Source organism: Cryptomeria japonica, chromosome 10 (assembly GCF_030272615.1).
Source record: "Cryptomeria japonica chromosome 10, Sugi_1.0, whole genome shotgun sequence".
Taxonomy (NCBI): Eukaryota; Viridiplantae; Streptophyta; class Pinopsida; order Cupressales; family Cupressaceae; genus Cryptomeria; species Cryptomeria japonica.
This window is the reverse complement of record NC_081414.1, coordinates 407,445,890-407,472,367: the sequence shown is the minus strand read 5'-3', so window position 1 is coordinate 407,472,367 and position 26,478 is coordinate 407,445,890.

Below are 26,478 nucleotides of genomic sequence, written 5' to 3'. Positions count from 1 at the left end.
CCCCCAAAATCTGTCATTGGTACTCGTTCCCCAAAATTCAATCATAATATTAGCTTGCTCCATTAAGGTGATCAAAATATAATTGTTTCTTAATCTCCCACTTGATGTGATCTTCCCCTATATATTTGACGCCCTTTTCCAAATTAACCCCTTCATTAGCAAGGATATCTGCTACCTTGTTACCCTCTCTAAAGGTATGGGTTAAAATAGTGCTAACATAGTTATTAAGGATAGCTTTAGAATTTTTAATAATATTGGCAATATTCCAGGAGATGGAACTAATACCTTTGAGGGCTTGTATAATATTTAAGGAGTCCTCTTCGAGCCAGATTTTTTTAAATTTGAATTCTTGGGCTAACTGGAGGCTCTTAAGCATGGCCATAGCTTCAACCACATGGTTGTTTTGGGTTCCAAAAGGGGAAGCAAAAGCAGCAATACACCTTCCTTGAGCATCTCTGATAACTCCACCTCCACCAACCTTTCCAGGGTTCCCTTTGGCAGCCCCATCAAAATTAACCTTTATCTAGTCATAATCAGGGAACCTCCAAACAATGTTATCTCTCTTCTTCTTGTTGTCCACTATGTAGACCTTATGAATTAGGTTCCATTCAGAAAGAATGTCTTTTTTCATATCATTCATATCAATAATAGCCCATTGGTGATTATTCTTGTGGGGGATGTTGATGTTCTCCTTTATAGCCCTGCATATTTTTTCAAAGACAACCTGAATGTTACACTTTTCTTCCCTAAATATCCTATTATTCCTTTCTTTCCAAATGCCCCAGAATATCATGGGGAGGGTCAAAGACCATAGGTTTTTAATAATTTGACATTTGGTAGGATAATTCCATTGCCATATTATATCCTTAATGCTTTTGTTCATGACCCAATTAATTTTCCATTTTTCCCACATTTTACACTAGATTTCCCTAGTGAAGGAACAATGAAAAAATAGGTGATCAACTGATTCCCCCTCCTTCTGATAGAGCTCACATCAATTAGGGAATTTGAAGCCCCTTCGAATTAAATTATCAATAGTAAGGGTACTATTATGAGAAGCAAGCCAAAACAAAATGTTGACTTTAGGGATCAAGATGCTGTTCCAGACTTTACTCCAAATGAGATTGCTGATTTGAGAGAAAGTGTTTTTATAGGCATAAGAAACTGTGAATTCACCTTGAGGATCACTTTTCTAGAGGAAAACATCATCATAGTTGTTGTTAGGGGAAAAGGACATCAACTCTTTCTGAAGAGAGGAAAAACCAGGATGGATGTCCTCAAGTTTGACCCACTTATTCTCCTTCCAATAGTCACAAACCATCAGCCCAAACCTCCTTTTACATTCTTCAATAACTTGATTGTTGTTTTGATCAAATAGGGCATCATTCTTCATCCAGGGGTCTTCCCAAAACCTTACTCTGTCACCTTTTCCAAGGACCCATCCAGCTCCCACTTTTGCAACTTTTATGGATTTGGTTACACTATTCCAGATGAAGGATCCTGCCAGGATATCTTCAGAATTGAGGATTCCTTAGATAGTCTGATTCTTAATGTATTTGTCAAACCAAATTTGGTTCCAGTCTTTGTTAGTGTCATAGGCTCTCCATAACTGCTTGGCAAGAAGAGGTTTGTTAAAAGTTTTAATAATTTTAATCCCCAACCCTCCTTTGTTCTTTGGTCTACACACCTTGTCCCATGCAATCAAAGGTATTCTCTTCTTTTCTTCCACTCCTGACCATAAGAATCTCTTCTGAATTCTTTCCATAGCTTCAACAATTTTGGTCTGAATACCAAACAGACTGAGGGCATAAACAGGGAGATTTTGAAGAGTATCTTGGAGGAGCTGCATTTTCCTAGCCTGAGATAACATTGAGCCTTTCCATCCTGCAAGTCTCTTATTAATTTTATCAATGATAATATTCTAGAAGGAATTTGGGGGAGCCAACCCTAAAGGAAGACCCAGGTAGGTGGAAGGCAACGATTCCACTTTGCATCCAATAATATTTGCAATTTTCTGTTGTCTTATGATTGGAGTATTGAGAAAGTACATAGCTGATTTGTCCCAATTAACTAGCTGACCAGTTGCCAAAGCATAGGAGTTGAGAGCTGTTTTGAAGGCTTCGACCTCCTTGACTGAAGAATATCCCATGATGATAGTATCATCAACAAACTGTTGATGAGTGCAAAACACATTGGCAGAGGAAGGTTGAAGACCTTTGATAGTTTTTCTTTGTTTCAATTTATGAATCATTCTACTCATACTTTCAGCCAGAATGGTAAAAAGGATAGGAGAAATGGGGTCTCCTTGTCTTAGCCCTCTAGAATTTTAAAATTTTTTTGTAGGACATCCATTAACCAAAATAGAGAACATAGGAGTAGTGATTAGTTCTCTAATTATTTTGATAACCTTATCATCAAAACCAAAAGCCCCCATGATTTTAAATAGAACATCCCATTCAACTCTATCATAAGCCTTTGCCAAATCCAACTTTATCAAGAAACCTTCTTTCTTTGCAGCACTGAGAGAGTGAATGTTCTCATGAACAAGAATGATTGAATCAAGAATCTGTCTACTAGAAACAAAGCCTTTTTGCTTTTCAGATATGATGAAGGGAAGAACCGCCAAAATTCTAGTAGTCAACACTTTGGATATTATTTTATAGAGTGAGTTGCATAAGCTAATAGGCCTAAATTTGCCCATAGAATCCGTCCCAGCAACTTTGGGGATTAAGGCAATAAAAGTGGAGTTCAATTCCTTAAGGATTCTTCTGGATCCAAAAAATTCTTTCACCACATTAACCATATCCTTCCCCACAATATTCCAAAATTCTTGAAAGAAAAACATTGGGAATCCATCAGGGCCCGAAGCTTTATCCCCTTGAAAAGAGAAGACAACTTTTTTGATTTCTTCAGCTGACGGGATGGCAGCAAGGGTCTTATTCTGAATAGAGTTTATAATTTTAGGAATATTATTAACCAGATTGAGTTGATGGGTCTGATCAAGATCCTCATTACTAGATAGAAGCTCCTTGAAGAATCTAACAGCTTCATCCCTGATATCATCCTTATTAAGCAAAGTGCTGTTCTCAACAGTTAGCTTTGTGATTCTATTTGTGGCCTTATGTTTTAGGGAAGTCATATGGAAAAACTTAGTGTTTCTGTCCCCTGCCTTCAACCATATAGCCCTGGATCTCTGTCTCCAATATATTTCTTCCCTAGAAATAATGGTGTGAATGTTGTCAAGGACCTTATCTTCCATGGCTTTGGAATACTTTTTGTAGCCTTCTTTCTGGATGAAAATTTGAATCTGGTCTAGTTCCTCCTTTAATTTTTTCTTTGAATCAAAAATATCACCAAAGACCTTCTTGTTCCAAGCCTTAATATTGGTTTTGACATATTTAAGTTTTTTGGCAACTTTATACATGGTTGTTCCATTAATATCAAGATTCCACCATTCAGCAATGGAATTTTCAAGATTGGGGTGGGATATCCACATCTTTTCGAAGTGAAAAGGGAATCTCTGATTATGCTTAGAGTTCTCAGCAACAAAGGAAATGGGATAATGATCTGACCCAATTCTATTAATAACAGAAAGGGAACAACTATGAGAAAGAATCCAATCATTAGAGAGAAGAGCTCTATCAAGTCTTACCTGGATAAGATCATCACCATCTCTTCGGTTTGACCAAGTATAGGAGGCTCCGTTGAGATCCAAGTCAATGAGAGCATTGTCATTGATAAAGTCCATCAGGTCGGATCTGCTTTCTGGTTGAGCTTGACTACCTCCAAATTTTTTTCTGTCTTGTAGAGGAGTATTGAAATCTCCCATAACAACCCAACTATTCATAGAGAATTTTTTCCTTTTTTGCTGAACTTTTTCCCAGAATTTACTTCTAGCATATTTGGAATTAGGGGCATAGATATTAGTTATAACAAATTCATTTTCATTAAAAATATTTCTAGCTTTTAGGGATAGAATATTGCCATCCTCATCTATCATATGTCCAGAGGTTGTGCTTTTATTCCAGAATATTGCAACCCCTCTAGAGGCTCCATTCGAGCTACTACCATAGACTCCCCCATTTTTAAAAAACTTTAGTTTCTCCACTTTCTCTTTACTCATTTTAGTTTCCTGAATCAGGAAAATATCCAGATTTTGATCTCGAATAAGATTCCTTAATATATCCTGTTTATTGAGACCATTTAGGCCTCTGATGTTCCATGATATTACTTTCATTTAGAAGCCTGGGGGTAGGACTCCTTGATAGTTCTCTGCCTTCCATCAGCTATGTTTTGTTTACTCTCTTGGTCCCTATGCCATTTCATGGTTTTGTGTCCTAGTGGGGATCTTGATGCCCCAAAATCTGCCTTAGATCTGGTTCTGGTTTTTACTCCAACAGGACCTCCTGTCTTCTTGGTCTTAATTTTCTTTCCATTTTCTGTTGTGTTTTCTTCTTGTTGTTTTGCCCTGGATTCATCTTGTGTTTTTCTCCATAGCTTTTCTCTTTTCCGGGGTGAAGTGGTCATATTTACTTTTATGTTCTAGAATAAAGCATTTAAGTTTGCTTGTGGTGATCCAAACTTATTGCTCCTTCTCATATCTATTTCCTGTTCCTGAAGCTCTTTCCCTAAGCAGGGTTCTTCTTTCTCTGATATGGGTTCATATAGTTCCTCATGATGAGAGTTAGTGATATCCTCAATCTCACCATCCTCAAGTGTCTCTGTACTGATTTCATTCTCCTTCTCTTGCAACTGAAGGGCTTCAAAGGTATTGCCTATTTTGATCTCAAATTCCTTGGTTTCATTCTTCTTGTTCCCCTTCATGGTGTAGGTCCCGAGGACAACTGAGAGGGGGGTAGGGGGGTGAATCCGTTGTCTAATAAATTCAAACCAAAATCTTATTAACCAACATAATGCTTAGTATCGGTAAGACAGTTAAGTATGCCGGTAAATAGTGTTAACAAAAAATTGCTATACCGGTAAGAATTAATGTGTGAAACATAAACATAAAGTCATCCACAACACATGACATAAATATTTGTACGTGGAAACCCTATAAGGGGAAAAACCACAGTGGGAAACCTTACCCACAATCAGATGATAGTACTGCAGATAGTAAGTGTACAAAGAGGTGTCTGCACATGCAGAAAGGCCAATAGCCTAGAGCTCACTGCTCAATCACAGATGGGAGTCACACTGACTATAGTTGGATGGTTAAATCCAATGAGAATGTACTGCACAAAATAGCATCTTCATATGTTGGATTCAGTACCAATGCAATGCTGATATGCTTCTACAAAAACCTAACTTCACCTTCAAATGATGTCTTCATGTATATCTCTGCTTGATCTCGCATATACCCTTCCTTAAATCTTTTTCGCATTCCACACTTGATCTTACAAATAAGATCTTACATTTATATCATACCCTAAGACCAATTTTAGTAGGTCAGCTCTACAAGATATTACAATAAAACATTTTACAAATAATATAATATCCGATGCAATAACCGATTGAACATGTCGGCTTAATGCATTTACAACAATAATAAATCATCTCCATAGTGTGCCATGCTGATCTGGAAAAGATAAACCTGCCGGTGTAACCCTAGATAACCTAGACCTATTTGTCGGTAAAAGCAAATATGCAAATACGAATATGCCAATGATTATTAGTTCAAAGAAAAGTGTCCACATGATGTCTTCGACATTACCAGGTGTCTTCCATGTCAATGCAGGTACCGGTGAACATTATATCCTGCCGGTTAACCATATACCAGTGACTGTTTTGAACAGTTTACTGATTGGCGGTGAATGTTGCTGGATCTCCAAAGTAGGTGTATTTAGTAGGTGTTGACATCAATGACTAAACCATACCAAAATACCAACAATCTCCCCCTTTGGCATTGATGGCAACACAAGATGGAAAAACCATCAAAGTGCCAAAATAGAAATGCCAATTACAGAAACCAATTCTCCCCCTGGGAGTAATTATACCAAACTCTCATACCAATCTCTCCTCAAAAAGATAATGCATTTTTCAATATATCTTTCCTTAATGTTTTTCCATATATCTCTCCCCCTTTGACATCAAATGCCAAAGTCACAAAAGGTCAAGTTCATACAAAATACCAACCAATTCAATATACCAACTACTCCCCCTGAGAAGTAGCTTCCTCATCAAATACCAGAATAAAAGATTTGTCCATTTAATTCTGTCGGTTGATGACAATCATCAACTGTCTAAGTCTCTACCAGTGGAGGTAAGACTCTGAGTTGATCTCTGAGATACTCAAAAGTTTCCTTAGGCAAAGGTTTTGTAAAAATATCTGCAAGCTGTTCTTTAGTATTCACATAAACCAGTTTTATTTCCTTTTCTTCAACTTTTTCTCTTAGAAAATTTAGTTTGATAAAAACATGTTTTGTTTTAGAATGTAATACTGGATTCTTAGATATATCAATTGCTGCAGTGTTATCACAATATATAGTAATAGGTTCCTTGCATTTTACCTTTATGTCTTTCAACATTTGCTTAAGCCAAAGTACCTGTGTACAGTTTGTTGCTGCTGCAACATATTCTGATTCTGCTGTTGATAAAGATGTACAACTCTATTTCTTACTTAACCAAGAAACTAATCTCTTTCCAAGAAAGAATGCTGCTCCAGTGGTGCTTTTTCTATCATCCACATCTCCTGCCCAATTTGCATCTGTGTATGCATATAGATCAAAATTTTCATCTTTAGGATACCATAATCCAAGATTTGCTGTGCCTTGTAAGTACCGAAAAGTCCTTTTTACTGCTGATTCATGATTTTCCTTAGGATTACTCTGAAATATAGAAACTATACATATTGCATTCATAATATCAGGTCTCGTTTGTGTCAAATATAGTAAACCTCCTATCATAGATTTGTATCTAGTTGGATTGACAGGTGTAGATTCATCCCTTTGAGATAATTTGTCATTTGTAGTCATAGGTGTGCTTACCGGTTTAGAGTTTTCCATCCCAAATTTTTTAAGTAGCTCTTTCAAGTACTTAGATTGACTAAAAAATATGCGTTTATCAGTCTGTAAAATCTGCAATCCTAAAAAGAATTTATTTCTCCAATCATAGACATTTCAAATTCATGCTGCATTTTAAGAGAAAATTCTTTGCATAATCCATCTTCTCCTCGAAAGATTATATCATCAACAAATACTTCCATAATCAAGATGTCATCATTAGTTACTTTGTAATATAAATTGCTATCTGCATTTCCTTAGTAAAACCAATTTTTAAAAGATACTTATCCAATCTTGCATACCAGGCTCTTGGAGCTTGTTTTAGTCCATACAGAGCTTTTCTTAATCTGTAAACCATATCATTGTCATCTGTCAAAGAAAATCCATCAGGTTGTTCAATATAAAATTCTTCTTCAAGATCTCCACTCAAAAATGCACATTTAATATCCATTTGATAAACTTTGTAATCCTTGTGAGCTGCAAAGGCCAAGAATAATCTAACTGCCTCAATTCTGGCTACCGGTGCAAAGGTTTCATTGTAATCAACTCCTTCTTTCTGAGAATATCCCTTACACACTAGTCTTTCTTTATTCCTGACAACCTTACCATCTTCATTGAGTTTGTTTCTAAATACCCATTTGGTTCCAATTACATTTTTATTTTCAGGCCGGGGAACTAATGTCCAAGTATTATTTTTCTCAATTTGTCCTAATTCTTCTTCCATAGCTTTAATCCAAAATTTATCTTCACATGCCTCATTGATAGATAATGGTTCAATTTGAGAAATAAGACATACCTCTTCATTTTCCAATCTTCCTCTTGTCATGACTCCTTTAAATTTGCTTCCAATTATCTGATCTTCAGAATGATTCAGTCTTACATACCGGGGTGTCTTAGTCTGTTGTTGATCTTCAATTACTGTGGTATCCTCTGATGATACCAGAGTAACTGGATCATAATTCTGTACCGGTGGATTTACTGTTGGTTCATTTGTCATAATTTTTGTTACCGGTTTAGAGGCTATATACCTTGAAGTTCCTCTGAATTGTTCATCAATCTTTACATTTGTACTCTTAACAATTTTTTGTAATCTTTTATTAAAACATCTATAAGCTTTACTCTTAGATGAATAACCAAGAAATATTCCTTCATCACTTCTAGGATCAAACTTACCAATATACTCATCTCTTCTAATATAACATTTACTTCCAAAAATTCTGAAATACTTAAGAGTAGGAGTATTACCAAACCATAGTTCATGAGGGGTCTTACCGATTTCACCTTTGATGTGAACTTTGTTGAATGTATAGACAACAGTGCTTACTGCCTCTCTCCAGTACACATGTGGTAGATTTGCTTCTAATAACATACTTCTTGCTGCATCCAAAATAGTTCTATTTTTTCTTTCAACAACTCCATTCTGTTGTGGTGTTTGAGGTGCTGATAACTGTCTTTTGATTCCATTTACTTCACAAAATGTATTAAAATCTTTGGATGTGAATTCTCCTCCTTGATCTGATCTTAAACATTTAATTTTCTTACCGGTTTCATTTTCAACCATTGCTTTGAATAGTTTGAACTTCCCAAGTGCTTCTGACTTTTCTCTGAGAAAAGTAACCCAACACATTCTAGAATAATCATCAATAATTAGCATGAAATATTTATCACCTTGTAAGCTTTTAGTTCTAGCCGGACCACATAAATCAGTGTGAATTAAATCAAGAGCATTATTGGATTTTTCTGGAATACTTTTGAAACTAGCTCTAACTTGTTTTCCAAATTGACATTCCTTGCAAATTGTATTCTAAGGTTTCACAATTTTAGGTAGATCTCTAACTGCCTTAGAAGTACTGATTTTTACCATACAATCAAAATTTATATGACATAGTCTTTTATGCCATAGCCAACTTTCATCTATATGAGCAATTAAGCATGCCTTTTCACTGTTATTCAAATGAAAGATATTGCCTCTAGTCTGATTACTGGTTGCAATTTCCAAACCAGTTCTATTCATGATTTTGCATTTTCCATTTTTAAATTGTAACTGAAAACCTTTCTCAACTAATTGACTAACACTTAAAAGATTATGTTTTAATCCTTCAACATAGTAAACATTGTCAGTGTTATGTTTACCATCAAGAGATATTGAACCCTTACCTTTGATTGAACTGGCTTTGTCATCTCCAAATCTTACTAAACCTCCATTGTATTCTTGAAAGTTCAAGAATTTACCTTTGTCTCCAGTCATGTGATATGAGCATCCTGAGTCAATAATCCATTCATCCTTTGATTCCACTTTAGCTGCTAGGGCTTGTTCTACCGGTTGAGCAATAGGTACTGGTTGATCTTCTATTATAGCAACAAAGACCCATCCGTTGTCTGCTGGATCCTCATCAGAATCATCAGTCACACCTTCATCAACAATGTAACAAGATTTATCTTTGTTTTTCTTAAATTTGTATCTCTGATATTCAGGATTAGGTTTGTATGTCCTTCTAGCTTCTTCTCTTAGTCTAGCATGTCTATCAGGGCATCTTGAAGCCATATGACCAATCTTATTGCAGTTGAAACATTTAAAGGGTGCTTTACCTTCATACTTACTTCCAATTGGACCTTTTGGCATTTTTCTTGCAAATAGTGCTTCAAGTTCTTCAAGCTCTTCATTCTCCTTCCTGGTTTCTTCAAGTTCTCTTGCATAAAAGGCTCTCTAGTCTGATTTATCAAAAGATGGAGCAGATGATGTTGATGCTTTGAAGGCCAAATCAGTTTTTATAGTAGCAACAAGACCAAATTCCTCAATTTCAAAAGCTGAAAGTTTTCCAATCAATGTATCCCTAGTTACTGATGTATTAGGCATTGTTCTCAACTCATTAATAGCAGTAACCTTCATTTTATATGCCGGTGGAAAACCTCTTAAGATTTTTGTAACAATCTCATCTTCACTCAAGGTTCCTCCACAACATTTGATACCTAAAACAATTTCATTTACTCTTTCCATAAAAGCAGAAATTCTTTCATCTTCTTCCATTTTCAGATGTTCATACCTGACTTGGAAGCTTTCAAGTTTTGCAATTTTGACTATGGAATCCCCTTCATTCAGTGTTTCCAAATGATCCCAAATAGCTTTTGCAGTAGATCTATTTGATAACCCCATGATTTATTGATCTGATAATGCACTCAAAAGTGCTTCTCTTGCTTTGCAATCATTTTCTTCATCTTAAGCTAAAGTAATAGGAGCAGTCTGACCAGCTACGACAGTAGTATAACCATTCTTAGTAACTTCCCAGATATCTTTACCAATGCAATTCAGATGTGTCTCCATTCTGATTTTCCATATTCCATAGTTGGTTCCATCAAGTTTAGGACTATCCTTTCTGAAATAATTAAAAGACATTGGATCTCCTCAAGTTGTTAAACTTCTGCAAAAAGAGGACTAGGCTCTGATACCAATTGTAGGTCCCGAGGACAACTGAGAGGGGGGGGGGGGTTGAATCAGTTGTCTAATAAATTCAAACCAAAATCTTATTAAGCAACATAATGCTTAGTACCGGTAAGACAATTAAGCATGCCGGTAAACAATGTTAATAGAAAATTGCTATACCGGTAAGAATTAATGTATGAAACATAAACATAAAGTCATCCACAACACATGACACAAATATTTGTACGTGGAAACCCTGTAAGGGGAAAAACCATAGTGGGAAACCTTACCCACAATCAGATGATACTACTGCAGATAGTAAGTGTACAAAGAGGGGTCTGCACATGCAGAAAGGCCAACAGCCTAGAGCTCACTGCTCAATCACAGATGGGAGTCACACTGACTACAATTGGATGGTTAAATCCAATGAGAATGTACTGCACAAAATAGCATCTTCATATGCTGGATTCAGTACCAGTGTAATGCTGATATTCTTCTACAAAAACCTAACTTCACCTTCAAATGATGTCTTCGTGTATATCTCTTCTTGATCTCGCATATACCCTTCCTTAAATCTTTTTCGCATTCCACACTTGATCTTACAAATAAGATCTTACATTTATATCATACCCTAAGACCAATTTTAGTAGGTCGGCTCTACAAGATATTACAATAAAACATTTTACAAATAATATAATATCCGATGCAATAACCAATTGAACATGTCGGCTTAATGCATTTACAACAATAATAAATCATCTCCATAGCGTGCCATGCTGATCTGGAAAAGATAAACTTGTCGGTGTAACCCTAGATAACCTGGACCTATTTGCTAGTAAAAACAAATATGCAAATACGAATATGCCAATGATTATTAGTTCAAAGAAAAGTGTCCACATGATGTCTTCGACATTACCAGGTGTCTTCCATGTCAATGCAGGTATCGGTGAACATTATATCCTCCCGGTTAACCAGATACCGACGACTGTTTTGAACAGTTTACTGATTACTGGTGAATGTTGTTGGATCTCCAAAGTAGGTGTATTTAGTAGGTGTTGACATCAATGACAAAACCATACTAAAATACCAACACATGGCAGGGTCTTTAGTAAGGTCATTGGAGTCATTTTCCTAATTTACTGGAATCAGATTTCCACTTTTTTCTTCTAACTTATTGCAGACTTTGTTGTTATTTTTTTCTTTCCAAACCGGTTTATTAATATTTTTTTCTTTAATCATGGGTCTTTTAGGGTTGTTGGGGCAAGCCTTAGCCTAGTGGCCTGCTTTTTTGCAAGAAAAACACACAAAAGGGAGAGATTCAAATTCAATGGCTTGTTCCCATAACCCAAGTTTGGAGTTTATATCAATAGTACTTGGGAGATCCATATTCTATGATATGTTGATGCAGATGCGTGCATACACAAGTCTCTTGCGAGCTGCAGTCATTGGGTCTATCGCAATAAGCTCCCCAAAGGAATTAGCAATTCCTGAGAAAACATCCTCCACCCAGTATTCCAATGGTAGTCCGGGCAATCTAACCCACACCGGAGCGGATTCAAAAAAGGAGTCATTTAGTTCCATGTTAGGGGTCCATTTTCTAATAGAAAGAGATGATTTACCAAACATCCAGGGGCCTCCACATAGGACTGCTTCCAAATCTTCCCCACATGAAAAAGAGAAAACAAAAAAACCCCGTGGTAGGGCAGAAACTTCAGCCTGTCCTTTCATTCTCCATTTTCTTTTAACAAAGGATCTAACATCCTCAATATTAGGTCAGGGTTCGACAAATTTCCCCACCAGAGAAAGAGTCATTAAAGAAATGCTATGGTCAATAACCAAATCAGGAACCTCAATCGCAAGTTTACCTATTCTATTATCTGATATATCTTTCACAAAAGGGAGAGAAGATTTACCAGTCAGTTTACCAGAGGCATGTCTAGCGAAGAGGCTATTCCATGGTTTAGGTATTTGCCCCTCCTTGGTATTTCCTGTATCAACCTGCACCGCCTCAGGGCAAGAATCTTGCATATTTTTTAATTTTTCAGGATCGGGAGGAGGGTCCCATGTTCATGGGTCCCTATCCTGTCTTCCATCCTCATCATCAGATGTTTGTCCTCGAGCTGCAGTGGATTTAGACCCAGAGGAACCGACATTGCTGTTCCCTCCATTTGTCGAATTCAAATTTCCCCCTACAAACGCTGTTCCCTCCGCTAGAGCCATTCACCTACCCACTGTAAAGTTTGCATTTGTTCATTTTGTTTGTTGACACCAACTAGAACCCCTGATTTTCAACATTTTTTAACAATAAAAAATCTCTTTGAATATATAAAAAAAATGTCAAATTTTTTAATTTAAAAAAAATAAAATAACAAACGTAAATTTTAGTAATGTTTCTATATTTAATCAGTTTACATCATTTTGAAATTCAATTTATAAATGTCACTTTTATGCGGTCGAAGTTAAACAATTTTAGTTGTGTTGGCCACTTCTATTATAAAAGTGTGACACAACATTGTGCTTTTACCCTAGTATACCCTATAAAAATGATTAGTAAAGCATAACTTGCTCTGATACCACGTTAAAAGTTAGGATCTTAGAATACTAATCATTATAAACAAGATATAAAATAAATGCATTAAGAATCATACAACCATAAAATAACACATTACACAAGATATACATGGGGAAAATCCTTTGGGATAAAAAACCCCATAAAGCAACATTTTATTACACTTACAAATTTAGTCAATCATAAAATAGACTTGAACCTAAGCTCTTTTTTAATACTCCCACATGGCCAATAATACATCTTGTGCATAGTGATACAACTCACTAAATATCTCCACATTCACACACTTCTTAAATGAGAGGGAGGCTCCTTACATATAGGAGGAAGGGTGGCTTCACTAGTCGCACCTTTTCAATAACCCCCATTCATAAATAATTAATAATTTAATAGTTATTAGATTATAATTATTTCAAATGGGATATTCTTATAAAGCATATAATATATAAGGATTTATAACCTTATATTAGAACATTATATATAAATGTTATAAGGGTATTGACCCCTACTAACATTATGTTCTAACAAAAATAACTATGTAGACTACCCTTGTTGGCATGACATGTACAAAAGAAAATTATAGTAAGCATCATATATACCTATTAAAAAAATTGTTACTAAGTCTCAAAAAGTTGCACATACTACCATACCAAGCATACTAAGGGACACAATCAAAATCTAGACAAAAAGGGTCCTGAATACCACCATTATACAAACAAAACCACACACCAACTTATGATTCAAGGACCCCATTGCAACACACTCCTTACCTAGTAGTAGTGCCCATTGGTGATAAGCCCTATTTAGGTCTCCATTACTAGACAAATGAGCTACCTTGACTATTGCCAACTCAAACCTTACTACATCCTTTATATAAGTTTGGCATACCCTTTAGTTTGATATAAATATATACTAAGAACTTCTTAAATGCATTTGTGATGAGACATGACCATATGCTTTTAAAATATTTTCAAATATTAACACAAATCCATTAAAATACCCCCATCTTGGCTAATAAACTTGACATCCTCTTGAGAAGTCAAGCCCAAAGAAATCTCTTGTTCAACATTGCCTTAAATTAACCCATATAACTCAACACCCATAAACTCCACTCCCTCATCATCCACGAGAGTTAGAAAAAATTACACATTGTTGCACCTCCACATTTATAATTGCAATCCGCAATTTCTCTTTAAAATCCTATAATATTGAATCATGAGAAGAAATGACACCTATAATAGCTACACTATCCAAAGCAAGAAATTTAACTAGCCTATGAGGGAAAATTTAATGAAATGTTTTCATAAACCTATACTTTATGAAAGACATCATATGTAGGAACTACTTGTAAAGAACTAAACAATTCTTGCCAACCCTAGCCCAAACTAAAAGAAAACAAAGCCAACACAAAACCCACCAAAAGAACAAGCCAATGAGGGAATACCATCATAATAGTAATGTATCACATTGTACTTTGCTTCAAATGATTGCACATAAATTTTACCATTAGTACCATAAAACCTTACATATGTGATATAGTACTTATTTCATTGTAGATATTACAATTTTCTATGTAAAATGCCACCGTCACTCATAAGATTTTATTCAATCCATACCCACTACTTTTGGTGGATGTTCCTTTTCAATGATATTAGAAAGCTCTTCATAATCATAAATATCTTTATTTGCTAATGTGGATAAGACAATTATTATGTAGTTGGCTAACATATATGTACAACCTTATTTTGTTCATGATAACAATTCAGAATCATCACCGGATTAAAATTTTTAGAGATTTTTGTAGTAATGCATGAAGTTAGTAATTAAAGTAATATTCTTTTTTAAAAATTAATCACTATTTGTGAATCATCTTCCACTGAAATTGTATGAAAACTAGTGCCATAGGCAATAGAAAGACATGAAAGGATTGCCTCTTACTTCATGATACTATTAGATTTGATCCCTAGAGAACAAGATTCACCTATGAAAAAAATCATAGACACATGTTTGAGTAAACCTACTCTTGTCAAACCTAGGCTACTTTGAGAAGCACCATAAAATTTTAGAATAATAAATTTGTTTAGTTGTTTCTATCTTTCATGTCTTCCAATGTTTCTATGAGCTACTAATTATTGAATAAGCAAAAATCAATGAAATCATCGATGCCTTCTCTCTTAACACTTTAAACATACATATACTATAAAAAATACTAGAGTTGTTTTTATCTAGATTTTGTTATGAAACAATACCAATTTTTCTAATATTTAAATTATAATATCAATACAAAATATACACAACCTAATTTTTTTTCTATAACATAAATATTGTCACAAAAATCATGTTTGAAGAAGAGGGATTGAAATTTGAAACAATAAAGAATGGTCAAATATGCATCTTAACCATAAGGGAATAAAACATATTTGTTTAGTTTCTACTAATTTTTTCACCTTCCTTATGGCATGAGTTTGAAGTTCACTAATATCATATTTTATGAAGGATGGACATTATGCATTATTATTTTCATTTTCATAGAGCCAAGATGAATTGTCCATTTATCCTTGTATATTTAGATTGGTGACATAAGGATCAAGTTTATTCAAATAGATTGATAAGTTTTTAGATTTAAGAAGGTTTCATTCTTCTAGTGTTTCTCGTGAGCTTGATTAAAAACTATGCAAATGAATCTTGATAAAACATCTATAAATTTTTTAGTACTTAAGGATTTATAATCAAATTATTTTATGCATGCAACACAATTTAAAATGTATTTATATTCTTGTCTCGGTTGGAAACAAAAATATGACTTTCCTCTATATGAAATTAAATTTCTTTACACTTTGCATGATTTCTAGATACCTTGCACCTAGTGAGTTAACTTTTGTAGTAGATGATTATGATGTGATAATAGTTGGTAACTCTTTCTTAGTTTACAAATATATATTTTTTGATTTGTTTAAAATAAGGTTGGGTGGAACATTGTATTACAATCACATATGCTATTGACTAGTTTAAAAAACTTTGCCATACTTTTGTCAAGAATGTTAATGTAGTGTAAATTTGTTCATACACACAAACATGTGCTTGTATAAAGTGTAAATTATATTTACACTAAGTTACGAGTCCTATAATTAAATGGAATATGAAATTTTTGACCATTGAATTGTTGAACACACCATAGGATTGAGAGGAGGGGTGAATCGGTCTGGACCTCAAAACAATCTAATTCTGATCTTTTAATCATCAAACCAAAATTAACTTATAATTGCAATTATGAAACATGAAAACACAAAGCACAATAAACACATGAACACCAAATTTACGTGGAAAACCCTAAACAAGGGAAATCCATAGTGAGAATCACACTCACAAGATGAATATCTAATTATAGTGTTTTAGGCTCAAGGCCAAGGAGCTCACTACACTTGATTGGACTTGCAAGATTTAGGCGCACAACCTTATGACAAGATATAAGGGATTTTCATTACTTTAAGACTCACTATCTTAGGGCAAGATATAAATGACAACACAAGTTGCCAAGAGGAACACACTATCTTCCAACAGGTACATGGAATAAATGAATTAAAATGAACATCTCCTGATCATGAAATTATCCTTGAACCATTGTGTCAAGCAACCAATATCATGGCAAACATATTTGACATTGTTGGTTAATAGATTTGTCCTATTTTAATTTTATGATGACTGACTCGTGTTACCCTTATTTGTTGAAAGACAAATTGAACCAACAGTTGGGTAAATTAATGAATAATTTACCCTCTACATAAGGGTGCAACTTCCCGTATGATATTCAATGATTTAAAAAAGAAAAAAACATACACAAATTCTAACTTCACTTTTAGCCAAAAAGCGAGTAAAGGCATTCACATTCATAAGTCAACACCACATTAATTTACCCTCTACATAAGGGTGTAGCTTCCCGTATGATATTCAATGATTTAAAAAAGAAAAAAACATACACAAATTCTAACTTCACTTTTAGCCAGAAAGCGAGTAAAGGCATTCACATTCATAAGTCAACACCACATGAATGCTATGAAGATAAATATTACATATGTAAACTCATAGACTTACAACCAAAATATCTTCACTTCTAAGAAAATTTCCTCTTAACATAGATTTGATCGAGTCTCGCTCATGCCTCACAGGACAAGGGGGATCAGAACGTCCAGACAAAATTAACAAAAGACCTACTTATTAAATTCATTCACAAACTTATGAAAGTGGAATAAACAAAGAAGCAACAGATGCTGCACAAAGGAATATATCCCAACATAGATTTTCTATTCACATTCAAACACACAAATTTGAAAGCTGCGAAATAAGTATCATTTTATTCAATGATAAAATGTCTTCCTTGAAAATTCAACACATTCAAAAGAAAATTAAGTTTTCTAATCTATCACCACCAAAAAATTTCAGACCTTATCAAAGTCAAGTAAATCAGTTTTTATAGCCACAACCTGGCTAATAGTTCATACAGGAAACACAGAAAAAAAAAACAATTTCTTCCCCGCGAATCCAAAGAAACCAATGTTTAAACAGAAAAATAAAACTGCTTTCACAACTAACAATTGAAAAGAGACATCATAGAATCGAACATTCCTAAGAAGTTTTCATAACTGCTTTCTTCTTCCAATCTATGAAAGCAACATAAAAGTGCTAAATGATTGCACTATGTGGTAGCCCCACGTGTGTCATTCTTTGCTTCCATACTTCCTTCTTGCGACGTATTTGCACTGCTTTATCTAAATGCTCATCTAGGTCTTGAATGCACAAGAAAAGAAGGGATTCTATTTTAGACATGAGGCTTAGGTCATTTGAAACCAAGCCTTTGGCTTCTTTGATGTGGTTGATTTTCTCTTTTAATGACCTTGTTATGATCTCAACTGTTTCTAGAGTTTTTCCATCATCTTTTAAACACTTCAAACCAATGCAACGAAGCTCACTATGCATGGAGGATACCAATTCTGCAAGTTGATTCACTAATTTGGTAGACTCTTCATACGCCTGTCTCACCAACAAATTTCTCCATTCTACATTTCATTGGCATACGTACAGAATATTGTCATCCAAGGCAGGAACTGGATTCTCTGACAAGAACTTCATTACACCATATTTCTGTACTTCTCTCATCTGAGCTGCCCTTTTCACCCACTCAGCTTCTTCATTCTTCCATTTTAGAATTTCATTCTCCAATTCCTTTGTTACCGTGTTTGCATCATCGTGAACCTTACTCAGGTCCACAAAATATTTCACTCCTCCTTTCTGAATTTCGTCTAGCCAATCCACAACAATGTTTGTCATTAATTTGCATTTTTGAATTTGCTCAATTATTTTTTGATTGACAGGGGACTTAGGGTCAAAAGAGGTAGGAGTCTGAGAAATGGGCTGCGGATTAGGATTATTGATGGCCTCAATGTATTCTGCCATGCTCCTCATTATTTCTTTCATTTTAGACTTATCTTTTTCATCCTTCCAGGATCTTTTCAACATCTTCTTGGTTTAAACCTCCAAATGTAATGCATATGTCACGCGAGTTCTTGCTCCCAAGTTCACTTTTTCCGCCCTGAAATCTTTACTTGTCAAATCAGCCATAGTTTCATTAGTTTTTGGGCAGGCAATCTCCGCAGTCCAATTACCTGTATCTTCATCCAAATTAATTTTTTCATATATTCTTTAACCTTTTGGCTTTGGAAACCTTTCCCAGACATTTACTGGCCATATCCTCGACCGGGATAGATACTAGAACAACGTTCCTTTTCTTACTAGCTAATGTGTTCTTCAACCATGTTGGCCCTGGGGTTGTGAGAGATTTGTCTGAACCAATATATGGCTCCTTTTGATCCCTCACTGCTAAGGTAGTGACCACATTTAGGGCTTCACCTACCTATTGGATGTCACCCTCATCATCTAAATCTTGTACTCCCACATTTGGATTTGAAGAAGAAATATCCATCTCGAGTGCAGTGTCAAGGTCAATTACTATATCAGCAGGGGAAGATTTTCTTCTGCTCTTAGTTCTAGAACAAGTGATTCTACCTGTTGTTAAATCTTATTTTCTCTGTACCCTTTCTATTACCTGCTCACCCCTCTCCTTTTTCCTGGAAGGACCCGCACAAGATGAAACAAGGGGATTGGAAACCAAGGATTTAGTGGGAGAGGTTGAACTTTTTCTTGAACTTCTGCTCAGTCTCCGTTCTCTAAGCCACTTTTCTGTTTTTTGGATAACCGAGAACGTCCTGGTTTGAATATGCTCCTCTTCATTCTTTCCCCAATCTATTTCTGAAATTACTCCCTTTTGACTATCATCAACAAACTGGGAATCGATAAAATCACTTTCATCATCAACAATATTTGCAGTATTCATCTTCAAGCCATAATTCCTAATCTGTTGTACTGAGAATCTTAAGTGAGATCTTCTTCGAACCTCATATTCATCCATGCAAGCCGCCGAAAAGTCTTCTAGGTTTGGTATATGTTGAAAATCCTTCTTGAGTGTAAGGTGAGCCACTGCAAACCCCTTAGCATCAAAATCAATTTTGGGAGTATACAACCGAAAGTTGAGCTTCTTGAACTCCAATTATAAATTCAGGGCATCTGAGACATTATTACAGGTGTAATAAGTCAACTCAATGGGGAAAGAAAATCCTGTCTGGTGCTTCGCCCTATATTTCTTGTCTATATAAGAAAGTTGCCTGCACACTTCAATTAAAAATTTCCCGTCAAAGACATATCTTGGCAACTTATATGGTTCACCTTCAAAATTGCCAACCCTTAAATAAGTGAATCTGGAGAACTGAATATAGAAGCTCCCATATGTGCTTACAAACTGCATGGCCTCCACGACCAATCTTTTATGGATATCCTCTTTCAACTCTAACACCAGTCTCCTAAGGAAAACATCATGGAGCTTGTGATAATTCTCAGTGGCTTTGTTTTGTTGCAAATGTGGGTGATAGTCATATATCCTCATGTCATTTCACCAATTTTCATGATAGAAGCCAACCCATTGGCAAGTGCAAGCTAAAGAGTATATGAGGTAAGATGACATATAGAATTTTTTGTTACCAAAACAACTTAAACCCTCATGCATCCTTTCAGCAATTAACTCCACCCAATCTATGTATCTCCCATCATCTAAAATAACTTGAACAAAGAAGTACATCCAATCTTCCCAAAAGAAGGCCATCTGATTCCCTCTAATCCTATGAAGCAAGATGATAATATCTCGTACCTCGCTAATCAAATGTTCCCTGGTTAATGGTCTAGGTAAATGAGAGCCACCCTTCTGAAACTTCAATAACCAGTTCCGAGAAATAACACTTCAATACATTGTCTTCTTTTCGGAAAAGAGCCACTGTGACTTAGACATTGTCTAGTCTTCATACCGTTCTTTCTCAGGAATCTTCATGACTGCAACAATGGTTTCCCTATTCACTTTCAATTGAACTTCACCATTTGTGGTTTTTATGCTCCTCTGAATAAGGTCATAGTGGTTCATACATTCTTGGACTAATTCTGGACAAGGAACGACTGGTAGAAAAGCTGTCGCTTCTATTAACCCACTATCAATTATTTTTTGTATGAGAAGGGAATTTATAGAATCCCACACTCTCTCATGAAATTACTCTAAATATACCAATGGGAGGAAAGTATCACCTAGATCTAGTTGTAAACAAACTAGCCCTGAGCTTTGGTCAATTTCGGGCAATGTCAGTCTCATCTTGGGTTTCTACACAAGACTCAAAGGTAAAAAAAACTTTGAAAGAAAACAAATTAATAGAGCTCTAGAATACATGGAATGACAAGGATGAGAGAAAAAGATCAAAACTCACCTTGAAAGAGGATTCTGGACTGCAAAAATAGAGGACAAGTCACCATGCGTAGCGTTCAACACTTGCTTAATTGTGAAATGGGAAACTACGAGAAATGATTTAAAAAAAAAACTCAAGTAAGGGCAAGATAATTGCTCACATGATTCATTCAGGATTAATTAACTACTTATCCATGCCTTTTTACTCTGAAAAGACCCTTTCCTGACATCTCATCAATTATTCGGATTATTCCTTCCTCTCCATGATTACCATGCAATATAGTTCACCTTACAGCTTATTATCTCGGGTTCTCTTTAAATTCAGAATATTCTTTTTCAAAACACCCGCCAACATGATGCTTTCCTTTTCTGCTTGAAGATGCATTCATCCGACATTGAACCTCAAACCATGAACCTCTTCAATGGTGGTTCAAGGGTTCATGTTCAACAAAGACAAAATGGTCTACTGATGGACCAACATAAGAATATACAACGGACCTTGCTAAAGACTTTAGACCAAATTCCACTCACACATATTGAACCTTGAACCTTGAACTTTATTCAAAGATTATTCAAAGGTTCAAGTTCAAATATCCACCTGATAAAACTTTACTAAAGACATGACCATGGAATGACAAGACCACTTGAACCCAAACTTTGTACCTTGGACGAGTTCAACAGAAAAGTTGAATTTCAAAGAGTTTATGACCCGACATATAACTAAAATTTACACAAGGCTTCACTCTAAAGAACACTGCCAAAAATTGTTCAACTTAACAATTGAGGATTAAGGGAGGGTAACATCAGCTCTGATTGGGGACCCAGACTGTAAAGGACTAGGAAGGGACTTAGAATCTCTGGTGTCACACTAAAAGAAAGATAAGGATTCGGAACTAACTAAACAAAACACAACAAAACCGACACGTAAACTGACAACTACTCTACAAAGCTACACTAAGAGATGTAGGGGACACCTGCTTACAATTTATAAAGCTTGAGATCTCACCCATTGTAAGATAGGGGAAGATTTGTACCATCTAAATAAGAGAGTCTGAAAGTATTTGGTCCTTTGAATTTATGGATCAGAAATGACCCTTTCCATAATGAATCAAATTTACCATGTGCTCCTTTGGGCTCCCTCCTTTTATCCAAAAGCAAAACTTGATCTCCCAATATAAATTTCCTTGGTCGAGCCCTATGATCAAAAATATTTTTGACCCACTGCTGATGTTCTGTAATGTGATCCACCAAATTTTCTTTTTCTTCTTCAATCTTGGCCAAATGCATAACTCTTATCTCCAATGCATCCTGAAAATACACATCCTCAACTACTGTTTGCAATTTGGAAGCTGGTAACTCCAGAGGAAGTGAGAGTTGAGCTCCAACTCCATAGAAAAGCTCAAAAGGTGACATTCCAATTACTTATTTTGGTGACGTTCTATCCGCCCACAAAGATTCATACAACTTCTTGTGCCAATCTTTTGAATTTCCACTCACCAACTTTTTCATGATGTTAATCAAATTCTTGTTACTGGACTTTGCTTGAACATTGCCTTGTGGGTAATAGTTTGAATAATGAGCCAAAAAAAATCCATGATCATAACAAAATAAAGAAATTTCAGTAGAGGAAAATCTTGTGGCATTATCAGTCACTATTTTTAGAGGTACTCCGAAGCAAACTAGGATATTCTCCTTCAAGAACTCACACACCACCTCTGAGGTTGTCCTTCTAACAGGTGCTGCTTCTACCCATTTAGTGAAATAATTAGTGGTCATAAGAATATGTGTATGTCCAACATTGGAAGAAGGTGATAATTAACCTATGAAATCTAAACCCCATTGTTTGAAAGGTTCTTCTATAGCCACCGGTCTGAGAGGTAAAGCGGCAAGCTACGGCTTTCCTGCGAATAACTTGTATTTCTGACAATTGGTAACCCAAGCATATGCATATTTAAACATTCCAGGCCAGTAATAACAATTTCTTAATATCTTGTAAGAAGTGATGGTGGAAGGAAATGGCCACCACAAGCATCATCATTAAATATTTTCAACAAGGCCTCCCAATGTACTTTGTCCACACATCGGAGGAAAGTTCCATCCAACCCCTTTTTATATAATACATCATCAAAAATAGCATATTTGGCTGCTTTTAATCTCAAGTTTCATTTCTCTCTAGGAGACAAATGTGGAGGACACTCTCCATAGGTTAGATAAAAGGCTACATCAGTAAACCAAGAATCTTGCAGGCCTACAAAAATAATCAGTGGTAACTCATCTTCAACTCCATTTTTACTTTCTGCAATCAACTTACATAAGCCTTGGCCTCTTACTAGCTTTGTTGGTTTGATATCCAGATTGAATTCCTGTATCTTGGAAACCCACGTTGCCCTATTATTCATTCCAATGTCTTGTTGCATCAAGATACTCTTCACAAAAGAATGGGGAAAATAAACCAATGCATGGGAATGGAGAATGTAATATCTAAAATGTTTCATAGCTTTTACTACTGAAAATGCTTGTTTTTCCATCAATGAATACTTTAATTCATGCTTTTTCAATGGTACGCTCATGAACGCTATAGGAACTTCCACATCCTCTTCATTTTTTTGCAACAAGATTTCTGACATGGTGTGCTTAGTGGCGTAACAATAAATGATAAAGTCCTTATTAAAGTCTGGATTAATAAGTGTGGGGGCTTGTGCAATGACCTCTTTTATTGCTTCAAATTATTTCTTCCCATCTTCATTCTATTTGAACGCCTGCTTCTCACTCATCATATTCACTATATACCTAGTGGTCTCCACAAAATCTGGGACAAACCTTCTCAGAAAATTCACCTGTCCAAAGAAGGACATGACTCCATTTCTATTAGATGGTAGACTGAGCTGCTGGATTGCCTCCACCCTTTCAGGGTCCACTTTGACACCCTCTTTGGAAACGACGTGACCAAGTAATTTGCCTTCAGTAACCCCTAACACTGGCTTCTTCAGATTCAAAGACACTCCATGCTCTCGGCATCTCCACAATACTTGCCTTAAGTCTCTTAAGTGATGTTTTCTCCTCTTCAAAAAGATAGTTAAATCATCAAGGTATATAACAATTATTTTATCTTTGAGTTGACTGAAAGACAAGTCCATAGCCCTCTGGAAGGTTGCTCCAGCATTTATCAGGCCAAACGACATCCTGTTGTATGCGAAGGTACCCCAAGGAGTGATGAAAGCTGTTTTGTGTTGGTCTTTTTCTCAAACACTAATATGGTTATAAATAGAAAAGTCATCAAGAATAGACATCATTTCTGAACCTGAGACCGTTTGCAGAATATGATCCATAGCAGGAAGTGGGTAATTATCTTTCACGCTGGCTTGATTCAAATTCCTAAAGTCCATACAAATTCTTATCTCCCCGTTTTTCTTACGAACTGGGACTATGTTGGCTATTCAAGTGGAATGATGGATAGGATATATGATTCCAACCTTCAACATTTTGTCCACCTCGTTAAAGATGGCCTCAGCTACCTTGGGATTAAAGTTCCTAAGTTTCTGTCAGAAAGGGTTTGATCCAGGCTTCAAAGTAATATGGTGTTGAAATTTTGCTTCTCTAAATTTCTTCAGGTCATTATAGCACCAGGCAAAAACTTCTCTGTATTCCAATAGGAGACTTATGAACCTTTTCTTCTCTACAGGTGTGCAACATTTTCCTAAGTTAACATACTTAGGATCCTCAGTTCCAATATTAACTCTTTCATAGCCACCAACATCTTGAACTGTAGGAATTCACCCATCCGTCTTCTTACTAAAGGCATCATGAAGGTCAAAGAGACATTCTAAGGAGACTAACCCTTTAGGAATATTATTTCCTTTTAGTTGTATTACCTCATCATTTGTCTCTTGACCCGGTTCTGGAGAAAACACCTTGCACTCAGCTTTTGATCCTTCAAAGAATGTAGCAGTGAACATTTATGCGCAATGCAAAAAGTTCTTGATTTGCTTGTCATTTTCAAAGACCTACCAAAATTTTGAAATATCAGGTACACTCGGTCGATATATCAATTCCACTTGATAGGTATCATCTACGAACTCAGGATGAGGGACCAAAAGGGAAGTTGATACTGCCAAAGAATCAACTTTAGAATTCGCTCTCTGGGAATGGCCTCGATAGATCAAGCATCAAAACCTTCAATCTCATCCCACACTCTATTCCAGTAGCACCTCAACCTCTCATTCTTTACATTGAACAACCCTCTGACTTGTTTCACATTCAACTCCACATCTCCCTTGACTTGCAATAGCCACACTCCCAACTTCTTTGCCTCAACCAATTCCAATAATAGGGCTTCATACTCAGTAGTATTATTTGTATTCTTAAACTCCAACTTGAAAGAGAAAGGAATATGTTTTCCAGAGGGAGGATTGAGAACTACCCTGACTCCAGAGCCTAATGCTAAGCAACTTCCATCGAACTCCATCAACCATAGATCCTCAGATGCCTTAGGCTGAGACAAATTTCCTGCAACCTCATTGTTAGATAAAATCATATAATTCCCAAATTCGCATTCATGGTACAATATTTGTGCCTTCGAATTATCAGAAGGAAAAACAGTGAACTTGGACTTAGCTTCTGGTTGTAAGATAACTTGTTATTTTCCTATGGGGATAGTGGCTTGAGACTAGTCTATTTTAATTTATCCTCCTAGGTCTTTACAAAAAGTGTGACTAAGCAACATACCATAACTCAGATTGAATGTCAGCCACTAGAATAGTCAACTTAACTCTTTTATCAGGATGAGCAACAAGGGCTACTTGGGCATCTTTAATCTGTCCTAACAAGGATATTTGTTTGGAGTCCATGGAATAGTATCTACCAAAATTTTTAGTCAAGGATAATCCCAAGGCCTTGGCTACAACAGATGATATGATATTATCTGAGGTTGAGACAAATTTCCTGCAACCTCATTGTTAGATAAAATCATATAATTCCTGAATTTGCATTCATGGTACAATATTTGTGCCTTCAAATCATCAAAAGGAAAAACAATGAACTTGGACTTAGCTTCTGGTTGTAAGATTATCTGTTATTTCCCTATGGGGATAGTGGCTTGAGACTAGTCTATTTTAATTTACCCTCCTAGGTCTTTACAAAAAGTGCAACTAAGCAACATGCCATAACTCACATGAATGTTAGCCACTAGAATAGTCAACTTAACTCTTTTATTAGGATGAGCAACAAGGGCTACTTGGGCATCTTTAATCTATCCTAACAAGGATATTTGTTTGGAGTCCATGGAATAGTATCTACCAAAATTTTTAGTCAAGGATAATCCCAAGGCCTTGGCTACAACAGACACTATGATATTATCCTAGGCACCAAAATCTATAATACAATTATTCAATTTGTGTCCATTTATGAACAAAGACACATAAAAAGGGCCAGGTTTCGATTCAAGGACAGACACCACTTCATGAATTTGATGAGAAACAATTTCAAGGGAAGCTTCAGGAGTAGAAGGGTAAGTTGGCACTTCTTCTTTTGAGAGGTAAATGAAGTTAGCTGATTGTTGTGTGACTTCAGCTTGTACATAAGCTTCATTTCCTTTCACAAACTTAACCAATCTATCAAGTTCCTTAGGGTTCAATTTTAGATATTCAGCTGGTGTAAT